Here is an 18,800-nt window from a genome sequence, read left to right on the forward strand (position 1 = left end):
TCTGACCTGCTTTTTGTGGACTGGTCGAGGCCAACCTTGTATTGCCTCTACTTTATTCCTTTGAGGTTTGTTTCACCAAACCTCTCCCTACTACATACCCGAGGTATCTGGCCTCAGCTAGTCCTGTCACGCACTTGAGAGGGTTGGCAGTGAGGCCGGCCTTCCACAGGCGTCTAGCACTGCTTCTATTTTTCCTAGGTGCGTTTCCCAGTCAGGGCTATGGATGACTATGTCATTTAGATAGGCAGCGGCATACTTGTCATGGGGTCGCAGCAATTTGTCCGTAAGTCATTGGAATGTTGCAGGGGCCCCATTGAGTCCGAAAAGGAGGACAGCGTATTGGAACAGGCCATCGGATGTAGAGAAGGCAGTCTTTTCCTTGGCATTCTCGGCCAGGGGAATTTGCCAATATCCTTTGGTCAGGTCCAGAGTGGTTAGGTATCGGGCCTTGCCTAACTGATCAACTATCTCGTCAGTGTGTGGTATCAGATAGGCATCGAATTGGGATACTTCATTCAACTTCCAAAAGTTGTTGCAAAACCTCAGGGTGCAGTCAGGCTTGGGGACTAGGATGATAGGGCTGTACCACTGGCTGTGGGATTCTTCAATAACCCCAAGTTCCAGCATCTTCTTCACTTGTGTCCTAATTTCTTCCCTTTTACCTTCCGGTATTCGGTGCGGTCTTATTGTCACCCTTACTCTGGGCCTGGTGACAATATGATGTTGGACCAGTGTCGTACGCCCCGGCTGTGTACAGAACACGTCCTGGTTCCGATGGCTCATATCAATGACCTCTGTTCTTTGTTCTGGAGTTAACTCAGAAGATATCTCCACCTGCCCCTGTGGGTCGTCTGTCTGGGGTGGAGCTCCCCGAATGACGAGGCATGTCTCTCGGTCACGCCAGGGCTTCAGTAAGTTGATGTGGTAGATTTGCTCTGGCCTTCGGCGGTCTGGTTGTCTGACCTTATAGTCCACCTCCCCAATGGCTTCCACTATCTCATGTGGTCCATGCCAGCTGGCTAGGAATTTGCTTTCTGCTGTCGGCACTAGCACCATCATCCGTTCCCCCGGCTGAAATCTCCATACTTTCGCCCGACGGTTGTAATATGTCCACTGGGCCTCTTGTGCTTTTTCCAGATGTTCTCGTACTATAGGGGTTACTCGAGTTATTCGCTCTCTCATCTGTGTGAAGCGCTCAATGACATTCTTTCCTGGGTTGGGTTGTTCTTCCCAATCTTCCTTGGCAATATCTAATATTCCGCGTGGGTGGTGTCTGTTCAAAGGGAGAGAAACCAGTGGATGCCTGGGGGAATTCCTGTTTTGCAAACATTAGATATGGTAGAAGGGTATCCCAGTCTTTTCAGTCCTGTGCTAGCACCTTCCGGATCATACTTTTAAGGGTACGGTTAAACTGCTGAACCAGTCCATCTGTTTGTGGATGGTAGACTGAGGTCCGTGTGGCCTGGATGCGGAGTAGGGTACATAAATCTTTCTTTAATTTTGACATAAAAGGGGTTCCTTGGTCTGCCAGGATCTCCTTAGGGATGCCCACTCTGGCAAAAACCTGGAGTAGTTCTTTTGCTATTGCCTTGGATGTGGGGTTTCTTAAAGGAATGGCTTCTGGATACCACGTGGCTTAGTCAAGGATGACTAGTATGTTTTGGTGGCCCTGTGCTGATCTTTCCAGTGGGCCCACTATGTCCATGACTATCCTCTCGAAAGGGACTTCAATAATAGGCAAAGGTACTAATGGGGCCCACAAGCGAGGTCGGGGGCTATGCAACTGGCATTCAGGGCAGGAGGCACAATAGTGCTGGACCTCTGCACGTATTCCTGGCCAATAAAACCTTCTTAGAACTCTATCCAGTGTCTTGTCTACTCCTAGATGTCCCCCAAATAGATGACTGTGAGCTAACTCTAGTACTGCCCTTGTGTTTTTCCGTGGGACTAAGAGTTGCTCTACTTCTTCCCCTCATATTTGCGCTATCCTGTACAACAGATCGCATTTGAGCACATAATATGGCCTTGAGCCTTTGGTCTTTACTTCCATGGGTATGCCATTTACTTCCACTACCCCTTCCCTTACATTTGCGTTGGCTTGGTCCTGCCGGAAATTCTCATGTGCGGTATCAATCTGACCTAATTCCAGGGGACCTGTTTCTACTCCGCCCCCTGGGTTGCCCTACTTGGGCTAAGAACCGTCTCCGAGTCCTCACTGGCCTGAATTATCTCCTGGCCTCCTGAACGGGTTCGCCTACCAACAAGGGAGGTTTTCTGGTTCTCTGCTAGAATCCTGGTCCCTAATCTTTTAACTGCCCTCCTTTCCTGCCTAGACTTTCGGGGTTTTCTGGGGGATGAGAATAACTCTGGGGCAAATTCAGCAAACATTGGGGTGAGGCTATCTGTAGGTGCCTCCGTCTCAACCCAGGGGTTGCCACCCTCCCCTGACTCTATTGTGGGGAGTAAGCTCTCAAACCTGGGGAAGTCCCTACCGATTAAGACAGGGTAGGGGAGCCTGGGGACCACCCCTGCAGTCACCCTGGTAGTATTCCCCTGGATCTCAATCCGTACCGGGATTGTGGGGTAGAAATTTACGGTGCCATACGCATGTTACCCCTGTGTTACCCCTGGTCTTGCCCCACCAACTTCCCCAAGACCAGTGTGACAGCACTCCCGGAATCTATTAATGCTATGGTCTCAATACCATTCATTTTTACTGATCTTGTATACCCATGCGAGGTCATTGCGACTCCTACCAGGCTGATTAGGCCACATTGCTCCCCGGGATCCCCCAGATTACATTGCATAGGCTCTTCCCTGTTGGGGCATTGGGCTGCTATATGCCTCAATTCCCCACACTCATAACACTGCCCCCTTATTCCGGTTGCCGCCCTCTCCCTGGGGCTATTTGGCTGGCCCCCCCCAGTCCTCTCTACCCAAACCCCCAGGTCCCTTCTTGGCCTCAGGCCATTCCTCGGTGTCTTTCCTCCCAGTTATGGTTCTCTTGGAGTTCTCAACAGTCCGGGGCCTTAGGTTTGGGACTGGCTTCCTGGTTTGCCGTATCTCACCCCCTGGGGTCTAGAACAGTTTGCGGGCTGCCAGCTGTCTTTCCATGAGGGAGACCAACTCATCATAGGTGGAGGGGTCATTCTGCCCAACCCAAGCCCGGAGGCCTGGTGGTAGCTCCCTCACATACCGGTCCAGTACCAGGACCTCCGTCATCTTCTCAGAGCTGAGGGCCTCAAGGCACAGCCATTTCTGGGTCAGGTGGGTCAGGTCAAACAATTGCGATCGGGGTGTCTTGTCCACTGTATACTGCCACTCATGGAGCCTGTGGGATCGCAATGCTGTCGTTACTCCGGATCTGGCCAGGATCTCTGCCTTCAGCTGGGGGTAATCTGCTGCAGTCTCCGCAGCCATATTGTAGTAGATCTTCTGGGCCTCCCTACACAGGAACGGGGCGAGGATGCCAGACCACTGATCTTGGGCCAGGCCTCCCGCAGGGCTGCTCTTTCAAAAGCCAGGAGGTATGCCTCCACGTCATCCTCCCGTGTCATTTTCTGTCGGCAGTGGCTGTCTTGTATGGTCCGGGTCCCGTCGCAGTTGCAGTACAGCTCCATAAGGGCCTTCATCTGGTTCACCAGCTCTTGCAGCAGGGCTCTGTCCTGGGCAGCCTGACTCATCAACAGACAATTAGTCTCCTGCTGCATCCGAGTCGCCTCCTGTTGGGCGGTTGCTTGGACCCAGGTAGCCTCCTGCTGGGCTGCAGTGGCTTGTATTAGGGCCTTGACACGTCATCCATCTTAGGGACAGGAGGGTTTTGGCTAACCCTGGTTTAAGTCCCCAGCACGTAGATCCCACTACTGACACCATGTGTGGCAAACTGCCAGCACTACTATGATGGGTCTCGCGCTTTCTCTTCTTTGGGAGGGGGGTTCAGGGCACCATTTCTTGCCCCTGAACTGGGGTATTAACTGCCCCATAAGTGTCCTAGAGGAGGGGAGTGGAGAGGGAGGGACCCAGGCCCGCCCTCTACTCCGGGTCCCTGCCCAGGGGCCCTAGGGATAGTGGTAAACCACTTGAACTAGCGGTTCCTTCCCCTGGGCTACTTCCCTCTCCTGCCCTTCAGCTTGTGGGGCTTCCTGCCCTCCCTCTGCACAAACCAGGTGTCCCTTTACCTATGGTCTTGGTCTTCTTAGCCCACCTCAGCACTTCTCCAAACTCTCCTCTGCTTCCCTCCAAACTGCTCTCTGCTCCAACACCAATCCACTCTGCTTCAACTCCTCCAAACTGCTCTCTGATCCAACACCAATCCACGCGGCTTCAACTCCTACTCTTGTCTGATTGAAGCAGGGGAGTTTTATCATGTGACTGGCTTCAGGTGCTTTAATTAATCCATTGCAAACTTTCTTCCCTCTACAGGGAATAAGGCTTCCTTCTAACACTCTCCTGCTGCCCTCTGGCCATGCTGTATCACAGTGGGCACATGAAGAATTCCCTCTTCTGCCTTGGAAGCTTTGGAATTGTGCCACAGAGTCTATTTCAGTCCAGTGTCTTGTGTAGCCTCTGTAGTCCTTTATGTGAGATGTGCATAGGAATGGGTCCTCCGTCCCTGCCTTCATGTCTCCCCTGGCACATCCAAACAGTTTCCACCTCCCATTCCCTTCATTCGGCCCCTCAGGGACTATTACACAGGACACACAGAGCTCTGCACCGACTGCCTTGCTGCTTTGCTCTTCTCCCTTGCACAATAGAACTGCACTGGTTCCAAAGGAAAGGAGCCCTCTGTGGCAGAAGGGAAGGGCACTGAACTGCCCCATAGTGAACTCCAGTATAATGAAGCCCCATTTATAGTGATATAGTATGGAAGTCCTGAATTGTTTCCATGCAGCTCAATGGACAAACTAAAGTTTTGGTTTTAGTGACCTGCTGTTTATTTTGTAGTTGTTCTGCAGGGAGAAAAAATACTTTGGTGCAAGAGGGCCCCACAGTATCCAAGCATAATACTCAGAGCTCCTTGTGCTTTCTGTAGTTTTAAGAAAAATATTTAGCAGGTTTTTTTACTCTTTAGAATGTGTTACACACACTAATCTCCAGAACAGCATAGTGGAGGCAGGAAAGTATTCTTATCCCCATTGTACAGATGGGAAAACTGAGGCAGACTGTCAAGTGGCTTCCTCAATGCCACAGAGGGAATCTGTGGTAGAAACAAGATTAGAATGCAGGAATCTCTGCCTATTCGTTCTGTGTTCAGATCACTAGTCCTGACCCTATGTGCCTGAAAATTGTTTGCAAATCTCCGAGTAAGTGAACAAAAACTTCTCTACCACTCATGAAGAGGTGCATTTAGTTTTGTGTAGATGCGGCTTTCATGTTTGGGAAGGAACTTTGTCAGTCCTGACAATTGGCTTAGCTGCTATTACCCCGGGATTCACAGTATTAGCATCACAGACTCGAAAAAGGGTACTGCCAGGTGGGGGCTCTCCTTGCTAGCAGTGGGGCCCAGACTACCACACCTTGCTGTTGGGTGGAGACCCCTCTTCCTGCTGTTGGGGAGGCAGGAATTCACCAGGAATCGCTCCAGTACTATTATCAGTACAAATACTCTATTTTATCAGCAGCAGACCAATTCCAGCCCCAGCCTCTCTATAGTATGAGTTGACAGTGCCAAGTCTGGGGGTGTTGTGTTTATTTAGATGAAATATATGGCCCCACAGCTTCAAAGGTGTTAACATAACCTAGTCACTGTCCAACATTAAACGGTTTTAAACACGGTTCGGGGTTTGGCAGACAGTGATCTCAGCCTGCTTTGTACTATGGCAAACACGTTATTAAAAAACCTTTTAACATTTGATTAAAGATACAGAAAAAGAAGAAAAAACAGGTAAAGCATTTGAAATGTGAAGGACTGAATACGATTTTAATTTTACATCATCTCTTGTTCCCTAAGAGAATACAATCTCTTAAATGGTATCAAAGATGGTAACAATTGTCCTTTTTGGGGGAAAAGAGAAGTTGTTAGTTGAGATGGGCTGAAGCTGTTGTTAGTGCTGTAGTTGTTAAAGTCCTAAAAAGAAAAAACAAGACACACACACACACACAAAATGGGAGAGAAAAGACCAGCAAAGAGAAAATGCAGCTTCTCTCTCTGACTTCCATTGCAACCTCACTGCTGGAAAAACACAGGCATGGCACCTGGTCTTATTAGCCACTCAGAGACCTGGCAAACTCCTACCAGTATTGGGCTGCTAAGGGCTTTGGTTTTGTCTGCCTTTTTCTGGGTCACAGGCTTACAGCAGTGTTTCAGGATATGCAGTCTTGGACACTTAAGCTAGACTCTTATTAGACAAAAGGAAAAAGGAGAGAGACGGAAAAGAGAAGAGATAAGGCAGGGAAAGAAAAGGATACATTTTGGGCGGGATGGAGAGAGAGAACCACGTCTCATATCCCAGGGTGTGGTTGGGATTCAGCTGGAGCTGGTAGAGGTGGCCATGTCACCTGGGTCTCTCTCTGGCCTGGTCTGGTCAGGACAGCTCTCAGAATTAGGATAACAATGTCCTGGCAGGATCCCAGGAGATGGTGGCAGCTCTGACGATGAAGCTGACTCCTGTAGCTAATTTTTCTCCCCAGAGTATCTTTCTTTAAGGACCCAAAATGGAGTGATGGGTGGAATAGCCCTTCCTCTCATTATTTTGTCCACCAATTAGGCCTAATTTCTGACACTAATTTTGGTTAATTGATTTTTCGGTCTCACACTGTCTTTTAATGCATATTTTAACACAGTCCTTGAATGTTATCAGTAGGTCTTTTTGTTTGAATTGTTTTTCTGTGTCCCTTTGGCAACTTTTCCCATCAACCTTTGTTGTTATATGTTATTGTGACACTTTATGAACTTTCACTCACTTTCCACAGTTGAGCTCATAATTTGGATTAATTTATAGGTCCAATTACCACAGCAGTATTTGCTGCATTTGGCACCATAGTCCCGATGCTGGCCTGGGCTTCCTTGCTGGGTCTCTGCTGCTCCCTGGATCTGGTCCCCAAGGCAGTCCCTCAGCTGTGGGTTCTGCCACAGAGCTGTCTCTCTGGTAGCCACAGCACCATCGAGTTCCATACCACCTCACTGCGAGGGACATAAAGGATGCAGTGCATTTGCACTGCCCTGCTCCGACTCTCAGACACGGATCACAGCTTCCTTCGCTTTGGGCTCTGGTTGGTTCTCATGTGCCACATGGTGCAGGCTCACTGGGGCTGAACGCTCAGGCTGCTCTCTGGCTCTGTTCCCCCATCCAGGTCTAGCTCTCAGGTGTTCCTGCATCGCTTCTGCCCTAGCCGTTCCTTCTTTCCAAGAGTGCTCACCACGAGAAACTGGGTGGGATTTCTTGCCATCTCTCTGCCCAACTCCTGTTTGCTCATTGCCTCGCCATTCACAGCTCTGGGGGCAGGCCCACCTTCCACAGCACTGCTGCTGTTTTGTGGAGTGAGAATTCGCAGCGCCACAGTGGGGCTTCACACCTCCCCAGCAAGCACTGTAAGGAAGTATAGGAATACAGCAAAGCCTGAGGTAATGTGAACTAAGGGAAACATTTCTAAGTGTGGTTACTGTCATGGTAAAATAGCTATATAGAAAAGCCCATTTGTCATATGTTCCTGTTCTCCCATCCTGCCTGGGAGCAGCCCTTCCAGACAGTATTATGGCTCTACCAGTCAGGAAGCAGGAGTCAAAGATCTGTCAATCACTGGTGGCATATAAACCCCACTCTGTCCGCTTCCTTTCAGGCTTTGTCTTTTCTATTTGTGAGCTGACCAGCTAGTCATGACTGCCACTGCCCGCTGATTCTGTCTTTTGCTGCATACCGAGTTTGGCCAGGTAGTACCTTAGGCTATCCTATAGGTTAGCCCAATTTTGGCATAATACTGCTTGTTACATCCATAGTCTTTACAGAGTATTGCTGCGTAGGATGGGTGAGGAAAGACGGACAGCGAAAAAAGATTGAGCACCGGTAATCCTGTTTGTCATAGTCCTCTCTTCTCCCATCCTGCATCCCTCCCACGGCCCCTCGGGGAGTGTCATTTTGAGCATAACATTCTATGTTCCTGCTTTGAAGTTTCCTCCCTGAGAGGAAGTGACTGGACTGGGGTTCATATGCTACCTATGATTGAAAGATGTTAACCTTTTGCCTTCCTGAGTGGTGGAGCCGTAACTCTGTTTATGTTTTTTCCAGATAGGATGGGGAAAGAAAGGACTGCCTCAAGCTGAATTCCAGGTGAGAAATCTTACGACCGTATATAAGAGTGAGGAGGCCTGATATGGAAGAGGCCCGGTATGGTCCTGTGCATCTTTGAGGCTGCCTCTTATTTTGTGCTCCAACCCAGAAGTTGAAATTTTCTGGGATATATGAGCTAGGTTTATTCATGTAAAGTTTCAGGCTAAGGGGGTTCTGAGGAGCTGGTCTTTGACCCTGGAATTCTCTTCCCCCCGTCATTCTGATAGACTGCGGGGGAGGGATAGCTCAGTGGTTTGAGCATTGGCCTGCTAAACCCAGGGTTGTGAGTCCAATCCTTGAGGGGCCATTTAGGGATCTGGGGCAAAAATTGTGAATTGGTCCTGCTTTGAGCAGGGCATTGGACTAGATGACCTCCTGAGGTCCTTTCCAACCCTGTGATCCCAGGTTTATTGACCTGCAGGGCACACTGCAAGTCTTCTCTATTTTCCTAGGCTTTTTTCTGAGAGGACAGTTGAAGGGTTTTTCTTCTCTCTCAAAGGATTGTGGGAGTGTTTGGGAGGGATGCTGAGAGTTTGTGTGCTTTGCTGTTCTCCCTGTGTTTCTTTCTGTGGGAAAATGGGGTTTTGTTTTTTTTTGTGTTTGTTTAGTTTTGTGGTGGTTGTAGGGTTGCCAGTTTTGGTTAACGTATTCCTGGAGGTTTTATCATATGATATAATCTTTTATTAAATATTAGGGCTGTCAAGCGATTAAAAAGATTAATCATGCGATTAATCGCACAGCTAAACAATAATAGAGTACTATTTATTTAAACATTTTTGTATGTTTTCAACATTTTCAAATATATTGATTTCAATTATAACACAGAATACAAAGTATACAGTGCTCACTTTATATTTATTTTTGATTACAAATATTTGCACTATAAAAAACAAAAGAAATTGTATTTTTCAATTCACCTAATATAAGTACTAGCTCTTTCTCATGAAAGTTGAACTCAAAAATGTAGAATTATGTTAAAAAAATAACTGCATTCAAAAATGAAGCAATGTAAAACTTTAGAGCCCACAAGTCCACTCACTCCTATTCTTGTTCAGCCAATCGCTCAGACAAACAAGTTAGTTTACATTTGCAGGAGATAATGCTGCCTGCTTCTTGTTCACAGTGTCACCTGAAAGTGAGAAGAGGCATTCGCATGGCACTGTTCTAGCTGGCGTCACAAGATATTTACGTGCCAGATGCTTGCATATCCCTTCATGCTTCCACCACCATTCCAGAGGACATGCTTCCATGCTGATGACGGGTTCTGCTCGATAACAATCCAAAGCAGTGAGGACCGACGCATGTTCATTTTCATCATCTGAGTCAGATGCCACCAGCAGAAGGCTGATTTTCCTTTTTGGTGGTTCGGGTTCTGTAGCTTCCACATTAGAGTGTTGTTCTTTTAAGACTTCAGAAAGCATGCGCCATACCTCATCCCTCTCAGATTTTGGAAGGCACTTCAGATTCTTAAATCTTGGGTCGAGTGCTGTAGCTATCTTTAGAAATCTCACATTGGTACCTTCTTTGCGTTTTGTCAAATCTGCAGCAAAAGTGTTCTTAAAATGAACATGTGCTGAGTCATCATCTGAGTCTGCTGTAACATGAAATATATGGTGGGGTAAAATAGAGCCGGAGACCTACAATTCTCCCCCAAAGAGTTCAGTTACAAATGTAATTAACACATTATTTTTTTAACGAGCATCATCGGCATCAATGCATGTCCTCTGGAATGGTGGCTGAATCATGAAGGGGCATACAAATATTTAGCATATCTGGCACGTAAAGACCTTGCAATGCTGTCTACAAAAGTCCCATGCGAATGCCTGTTCTCGCTTTCAGGTGATATCGTAAATAAGAAGTGGGCAGCATTATCTCCGATAAACATACACAAACTTGTTTGTCTTAGTGATTGGCTGAATGAGAAGTAGGACTGAGTGGACTTGTAGACTCTAAAGATTTGCATTGTTTTGTTTTTGAGTGCAGTTATGTAACAAAAAAAATCTACATTTGTAAATTGCACTTTCACGATAAAGAGATTGCACTACAGTACTTGTATGAGGTGAATTGAAAAATGCTGTTTCTTTTGTTTATCATTTTTACAGTTCAAATATTTTTAATAATAATATAAAGTGAGCACTGTACACTTCGTATTCTGTGTTGTAACTGAAATCAATATATTTGAAAATGAAGAAAAACATCCAAAAATATTTAATAAATTTCAATTGGTATTCTATTGTTTAACAATGTGATTAATTGTGATTCATTTTTTTAATTGCGATTAATGTTTGTGAGTTAATCATGTGAGTTAACTGTGATTAGTCGACAGCCCTATTCAAGATTAATCTTTAATTCCTGGGGACGATCCTGGAAGGTTGGTGACCCTATGAGGTTCTGTGGTTAATTTCAGGTTTTCTTTTGTTTTAGCAGGCTTTTGTTTGTCCTCCGGGCTGGCATGGCTAGCTCCGGGGGGGACGACAAACAACTCCATTTGTTGTGGATTCTGAAGTTTAACCCTTGATCATGGGTTGCGGATTTCACCTCCAAACTCTGCCTCTGTAGGGGAATGTGTTTGGATTTAAAAATATGAAGTATGCCTGCCCCATGAGCAAGGTTATTGTTGTGTTTGTTGTCATGCTTGGCTTTGTTGAGCAGATGTTTGTGGAGGGGATTGTTTTGCAGGTATTTTTGTCCCTGTAGTGTTCCTCTCAACACCTGCTATTAAATACCTGCTATCTTTAATGTTTCTCATTCTTTAGAAAATGAGCAGCTGGCTAGAGACCTAGCGAGTTATGGTAAGATCACTTGTCCTGTTAGGATGATTCCTCTCAGCTGTATAGCCCCAGAGGTTTAGCATGTCTTGTCTTTTCATACGCAGGCTTATCAGATATTAAACAATGCTTTCGAAGTTGTAAAAGTGTCCCTAAATATAGGATAGGGGAGTGGGACTACATTGAGTTTGTTGCCACTGAGGACGTGGCCTAGGGTGACCAGATAGCAAGTGTGAAATATCGGGACAGGGGTTGGGGGGGCAATAGATGCCTATATAAAACAAAGCCCTGAATATCAGGACTGTTCCTATAAAATCGGGATATCTGGTCACCCCAACATGGCCTATTTTCATTGTGGGAGTCTGACATATTTAGTTAATCAGTGTCCTAAGAAGAGGCAGGCTGCCCCTGGGAATGGTGACTCTTGTTCCTGGGAGAGTGTGTGTGTGTGTGTGTGTGTGTGGTTTCTGAGAGTAAAGCACAGAAAAGGGTGGCTGTGGCAGAGACTGGGTCCCAACAGGCTCCAGATGGCTCTGGGGATGCTGGTTCTGGGCAGTTAGTGCCCTCTTTACAACCTGGGGGAGATGGTATCACTCATTCGGTAGCTCCTGACTCAGTGGCACGACAGCCTGAGCCTGGTTGCGAAATGGAAGCTGAGCCCATTGCTATGGAACCCACGGCCTAGGCTGAAGATTCTGACTTGTTGCACCCCCTCCCCCCCGGCAGCAGATGGGGAAATGCCACGGCTGCCCACTCCATGGCACCACCAGCCAGAGGAGCAGCTACCCCTGACTGTCTGGCTCTGTCATCCTGCCTAGGATCTGGCCGGAGGATAGGGGCTGAGGGAGAGGAGGAGGTGGGGGTGCGTGGAGCTGCCCCCAGGACTATCCCACCCTAGGTAAGGCACTGCAGTTTTGGGGGACAACACCCTTGTGCCCCTTCAACTCTGCCCATGGGCTCAAGGGTTCTGCCCATGGTGGCAGGGCTTCAGGGGGATGGGGAGTAGAGCTCAGGGTTTCAGCCCCGCACTGCTCCCGGCATGAGCCCCGTGGGGGTGGGGGCGTTGAGACTCAGAGCACGGGGTTTCAGAGCCAGGGCTCTGTGGCCCTCCTGAAAGGGCTCGCAGACCCTCCAGGGGGCCACGGACCCCTGGTTGAGAACCACTGATCCACTTATAGTGAACGGTGTTTTGATCACCCTCTTTCCAACTCTGCAGGGAAATCAGACAGGATTGTTCCCTGTGTGGATTATTATACGCTCTTTCTATTGGCCTTTCTAGCTTTCCAATCCCTGTTCCAGTTTGTACTCTGGTGAAAGTCTCTGCATGTGCTGACAATGTGACTGTGTTTATTTCTAATGATTCTGATATCCAGGTTTTGAATGAATGTCAACAATCTTTTGAGTAGAGTTCCTCAGCTTACTTAAATTGGAGGAAGAGTGACACATTCCTGCTGGGGCCTTGGATGATTTCCCACCCCCTGACTTTGACAGAGAGGCTTGGGAATTGTGCTAAAATCAGATGATATTTTGGGGTCAGAATTAGGAGGGAGTTATGGAAAAGTTGGAGGGGAAGTTGTAAAGCTGGTAGTGGTCTTTGCCTTGACTCTCTTTCTCAGGGCGGGTGTTAGTAATTGTTGATTTAATTGCCACTATGTTGTGGCATAATGTCTTCTTTAGGATCTCCCTCCACTCTTTCTAGAAAAAGTTCAGAAGGTTATTTTTTTTAACCTTTGCTGGGATGGCTATCATTGACTGAGATGCAGAGTATTTTGTATCTGCCTGCTTAGAAAGGGGTGTCAAGGTCTCATTGTTCCTTTGAGCAGAGTCATGAGGATTGGTAGTCTTGTTCCTAGAAGTCCCCTCTTCCTGTATTGCAGCAAGTGTGACAAAACTGGTTCATTTAATTGATTTTACCAATTTTATATAGGTCTCAGCAGATATCTTAGCTGTCAAGCTTGGTTTTCAACATTTTTCTGGGTTTTTCAGTTTTTATTAGAGGTGGAATCTAATAGGGGCAGAATTGCCAGTCTGGACAGTTGCCTTCTTGAATGAGCTATTCCTTATTATACTAATGTTTCTATTTTCTTGCCTGTTGCTCCTTGGTGTAGATTGGGATGTTGACAAACCTGGCGTCTTGCTTGCCTTCAGTCATAGAAGTGTAGGACTGGAAGGGACCTTGAGACGTCATCTAGTCGAGTCCCCTGCATTCAAGGCAGGACCATGTAATACGTAATGGATCTTCTGAATTTACTTTTAATAGCTTAGGCCACAAGTTATTGTATATACTTGTGGTAAAGATTCATCATTTTTGAATGCTTTTTGATTATCCCAATATGGCACGGAGAAGACAGCTTTTGGTGGCAAACTCTATCTATCCAGCCTGGTGAACTGTAGACAAGCCTCTGGTTGTGAAGAGGATGGGTAATTTCCAATGGAGAATTCTTCACAGGGCTACTGCCATGAGTGTGTCTGTGCATCATTTGAGTCTGGAGGTTTCCATGTCATGTCCTTTTTGTGACATGGAGAAGGCTGTTTTTCATGTGTTTCTTACTTGTTCTGGGTTATAAGCATTATTTATTTTACTTCACACTATATTTTGGTTATTGCCCCTTGATTTTTATCCTGCTGTATTTATTTTTACTGTTAAGTATAGGGTTACTAATAAATCTGTGGGATGCCCAGCAAACTTTATTTTGGATCAAGCACAGATGGCTATTTAAAAAAGTAGACAATGTAAATTATTTGGAAGAGGTTGCTGATGCTCTTCAGTTCTTTTAGATTTTTAGTGGTTTTACGCCTTCGTGTGAAGTTTAGATATTATACTTTTATAAGCAATTTGAATCAATATATTCAGTGGTGCGTTATTGGAAATGCACTTTGTACTGTTTGGGATAGGCAGTTGTTTTTGAATTTGAAATTTATTTTCTTGTCTCTGTATTGATTTTATTAAAAGTGTTTTAAAAGTCACAGTCTTTCTCTTTTTATTATTTTGGAGGAGAGCAGTGAAGGGAGGGTGATGGGCTAGTTCTTGTTAATTGGCATTAGTTCAATTGTTGAATATGTGTGTTAGATTTTTGCACAGCTCTGGAGAACATGATCAGGGCTTTTGTATAAATTAAAGAAATAATCAGTTATTAAAAAAAATTCATCTCCTCTACTTCCCCACTACCTCTCTGGTAATGGCAAAACAGCAATCTCATTGACTGATCTGACCCCTGATTTTTGACATAGTTGCTATAGAGACTTTTTGGGCTGCATGGTGAAGTGGTTAAGGGCTTGTCTACATGGAGCAGTAGTGCGGACTACAGAGATGTAATTTCTAAAGCGCACTAACATGTTGCACATTAATTGGTCAGTGTAGGCCCTACTGGTGCAAACCGAAAGTTCCCTGGTGCTCTTTAACATAGTTGTTTGAAACAGAACTAAGCAAAAGTACATTTAGGGAATTTTAATTTGCACCAACAGGAGCTACATGGACCAATTAATGCGCAACATGCTAGTGCGCTTTAGAAATTACACTCTTGTAGTCCACATTACTGCTCCCTGTAGACAAATTTGAAGTAGTCTTTCAACTGTTGAAGAAACATTGAGATTCCTGGAGGAAGGATGTGAACAAGTCCTCCCACTAATGGAATAATTGATAACACTTCAAGAGCAGAACAGCAGATTTTGCTCCTCTCTTTAATTTCAAATGATCTTGCTATCACCACGTCCAAAACAATAGCTAATAAAAAGAGAAGGGCAATCAATGGAGCATAAGATCCCATTATAAGGCAGCCTTGCAGCTATGTCATAAATTAAGCAGTTTTGAGCCAGCTTGTGGTTTGGATGAAACTCTTGGCATATCGAGTATACAGTAAATGCCTTTTTCTAGGGAGCACTACAAGTCTTATCAATCAGAAAAGAGGCTCTGATCACACTAGATGATTGAAAGATCCCATGTAACTTTCCCCTGTAGTGAAAGATATGAATCCAGGTACCGTGGCCTTAACCATCCTGAGTGCTCATATTTCGTTCAATAAATCTTTCCACTATAATTTCAACTAGAGAAGTTACTATTAACCTGATTATTGCACAATATTGCTGGTGCAAAATCACTACTATTGTCTGCCCTGCCAGAGTGGCAGGGCCTGAATCTCCTCTTGCACTGGTTCAAATCAGGAGTAACTCCACTGAAGTCAATGGAATTATCCTGGTGTAAAACTGCTGTAAGTGAAAGGAGAATCAGGTTGTGATTTGCAAAGTGCTTTTGGGTCCTTCAGGATGAAAGGCACTGTGAAGACATAAGATTTTACCCAGAACAGGTGTCCTTCAGCTCTTTTGATTCTGCAGCCTTCTTTGCAAGAGGGAGATCCTGGAGCAGGTCCTCAAGGAATCAATTCTGAAACACTTAAAGGAGAGGAAAGTGATCAGGAACAGTCAGCATGGATTCACCAAGGGCAAATCATGCCTGACTAACCTAATTGCCTTCTATGATGAGATAACTGGCTCTGTGGATGAGGGGAAAGCAGTGGATGTGTTATTCCTTGACTTTAGCAAAGCTTTTGATACAATCTCCCACAGTATTCTTGCCAGCAAATTAAAGAAGTATGGGCTGGATGAATGGACTATAAGGTGGATAGAAAGCTGGCTAGACCATCAGGCTCAACGGGTAGTGATCAATGGCTCCATGTCTAGTTGGCAGCTGGTATCAAGCGGAGTGCCCCAAGCATCAGTCCTAAGGCCGGTTTTGTTCAGTATCTTCATTAATGATCTGGAGGATGGCATGGATTGCACTCTCAGCAAGTTTGCAGATGACAGTAAACTGGGAGGAGTGGTAGATACACTGGAGGGTAGGGATAGGATATAGAGGGACCTAGACAAATTAGAGGATTGGGCCAAAAGAAGTCTTATGAGGTTCAACAAGGACAAGTGCAGAGTCCTGCACTTGGGAGGGAAGAATCCCATGCACTGCTACAGACTAGGGACTGAGTGGCTAGGCAGCAGTTCTGCAGAAAAGGACCTAGGGGTTACAGTGGACGAGAAGCTGGATACGAGTAAACAGTGTGCCCTTGTTTCCAAGAAGGCTAACGGCATTTTGGGCTGTATAAGTAGGGACAGTGCCAGCAGATCGAGGGACATGATCATTCCTCTTTATCTGGCATTGGTGAAGCCTCATCTGGAGTACTGTGTCCAGTTTTGGGCCCCACACTACAAGACGGATGTGGAAAAATTGGAAAGCATCCAGCGGAGGGCAACAAAAATGATTAGGGGGCTGGAGAATATGTCTCATGAGGAGAATCTGAGGGAACTGGGATTATTTAGTCTGCAGAAGAGAAGAATGAGGGGGGATTTGATAGCTGCTTTCAACTACCTGAAAGGGGGTTCCGAAGACTGTTCTCAGTGGTAGCAGATGACAGAACAAGGAGTAATGGTCTCAAGTTGCAGTGGGGGAGGTTTAGGTTGGATATTAGGAAAACCTTTTTCACTAGGAGGGTGGTGAAGCACTGGGATGGGTTACCAAGGGAGATGGTGGAATCTCCTTCCTTTGAGGTTTTTAAGGTCAGGCTTGACAAAGCCCTGACTGGGATGATTTAGTTGGGGATTGGTCCTGCTTTGAACAGGGGGGAGGACTAGATGTCCTCCTGAGGTCCTTTCCAACCCTGATATTCTATGATTCTATGATCCTTTCATGGGCACAACTCCCTCCTAAAAATCCCCAATCCCTCCATAATGAGGGTCTCAAAATTTTTCATTCTGAGGATCAGCAGAAGGGGCTGTGAGGGTCACTGGTGAACCAAACTTGGTGTGGACCAAAGTTTGAGAATCTCTTATTGAAAATATTAAACCCTCTTCTTGTCACTCCCTCCCACAATCAGAGCTGTGGTTTTCAAAGCCTGGTTTGTCTGTTTTTTGTCTAATCCACCTGCATTCAGTGGCAATGGCAGAGGACTTTAACCTTTATATTCAGATCTGAATGGCTTTCTAAAAGGTGTTCTGGTCTTATACAAGTTACAGGATTCAGTAACATTCATTTATATACCCTCTACCGAGTGAAATTTTATGGCCTGCAATATATAGGAGGTTGGACTAGATGATCATAATGGTCTCTTCTAGCCTTAAAACCTATGAATGCACATTTTATAGTTGGAATATTTGGAATGATAGTTCTTCCTGATTAGGCTACAGAAGTAGGAGTATTCCACTTCCTTTTTAGTGTCCAATTGCTGTGTCCAGAGTAAGGATGGCACGATCTAGTTAGTCTTCCTAGTAATGTGGACATTCAAATACCAGCTACATATTGTAAAAACTCCCAGAGCAGCAAACAGTTGTGCTGTGAATATGGGCATCAGGCAAAGTTTCCAGTGTAAAAGTGCTATCCCTTAAAGTGCTAATTTGGAAGGAGCATAGAGAAAAATGGGTTTATGCGTACAGAATACAGCTTTTCTGTTTGAAATGTCTGATGGGTAGCAAAGCACCTAGGTACAGTTCCTGCCTTTTCATGATCTGCTATACTCCTTACATACTCGTTTTTTTAATATTGAGCTAGAACATTTTTGTTTGTTTGCACAGCTATACAAACTTTAAATAAGATGCCAGGTTGCTAGAGTGAAAACGTTTTGTAAAGGAAATAATATATGGCAGTATTTCTCACTGTAGAATTCATCATATTTTCTTCATCTTTTCACATTAAATAATTACATATTTTTTCTTTTGCAGTGATCATAATGAACATGGTGAAAGTGAAAAATAAGCATTAGAGTACAGAGCTTGCCAATTTCCTTCCATTCCCATCTCACTCATAATTTGTTCCTTTATGCTGTTCCAACAGCCACTCTCCCTGGTAGCAGAAATACTGTAACACTGATGTCTGTCGGCTACTTTTTTCTCTCCCCCTTCCTTCAAGGATATAGCTTACTCCTCTTCTCCAAATGGCAAACTCTCTGAGGAACAGTCCCCTGCTTAACATGTCAAAATGTGAGTTCTGGCTGTCGATTGCTTGGGTTTTCATCCCTTGGGGTGTGAAGGTGCCAAAAATCAAAGCATAATTTTGCAGATGTTGAGATCCTGTTAGCCCCCTAGGTAGCAATGCTAAGCCACCAAGCCAGCTGGAATTGTGGGCTTGTGCTAAGAATGTAAAAGTATACATTTTTAGTTTTCAACCAACAGTGACCGACCACTGGTAACTTCAACAAAGTCAGGCATTGCTCACTTTATTTTTGGAGAGTAAGTGGCTCTGTAGATTCCCCTGAGCTCCTCTTCTGCTCTAGCACTGTTGGTTTAAAGATGCTGTTTAGAACTATAGAAATTTCTTTGGTGCCTTTCCAGCATATCTGCTACTCTTTAAAGGAATACTGTACTTTGACAGCTGCTTTGGTTCATGGCAGAAAAATTAGAAGTTTTTTCAGCGCACCATAATGTTGTCGGTTTCAAAATGTTTTTTTACCTTGCTTCCAAGGGAAGGAAGGGGGGAACTCTAGCTAAATTAAAACAAGGAGATGATGATGGGACAGTGAGCAGGCTCTATGCCATTCAACCTCATTTGCAAATAGACACTTGACAGGCTCTGAGAAACTGTGTGTTTGTGTGTATATGAGAGAGAGCTTAGACAGAGATATCAAGATATTTTGTATTGTAGCCTGCCAGAGCGACTTAAAAAAAATCTCTAAGAGGGTTAGTAAGCAAACGGTAGCAGCTGTTTCTTTTATTTATTTATCTTGGTTCTTTGGTTCAGTGCAAGATGTCTTTCTTGAATTATGGCAGTGAGGAAAATAGTTTAAATGGG

Source organism: Natator depressus, chromosome 3, assembly GCF_965152275.1.
Source record: "Natator depressus isolate rNatDep1 chromosome 3, rNatDep2.hap1, whole genome shotgun sequence".
Taxonomy (NCBI): Eukaryota; Metazoa; Chordata; order Testudines; family Cheloniidae; genus Natator; species Natator depressus.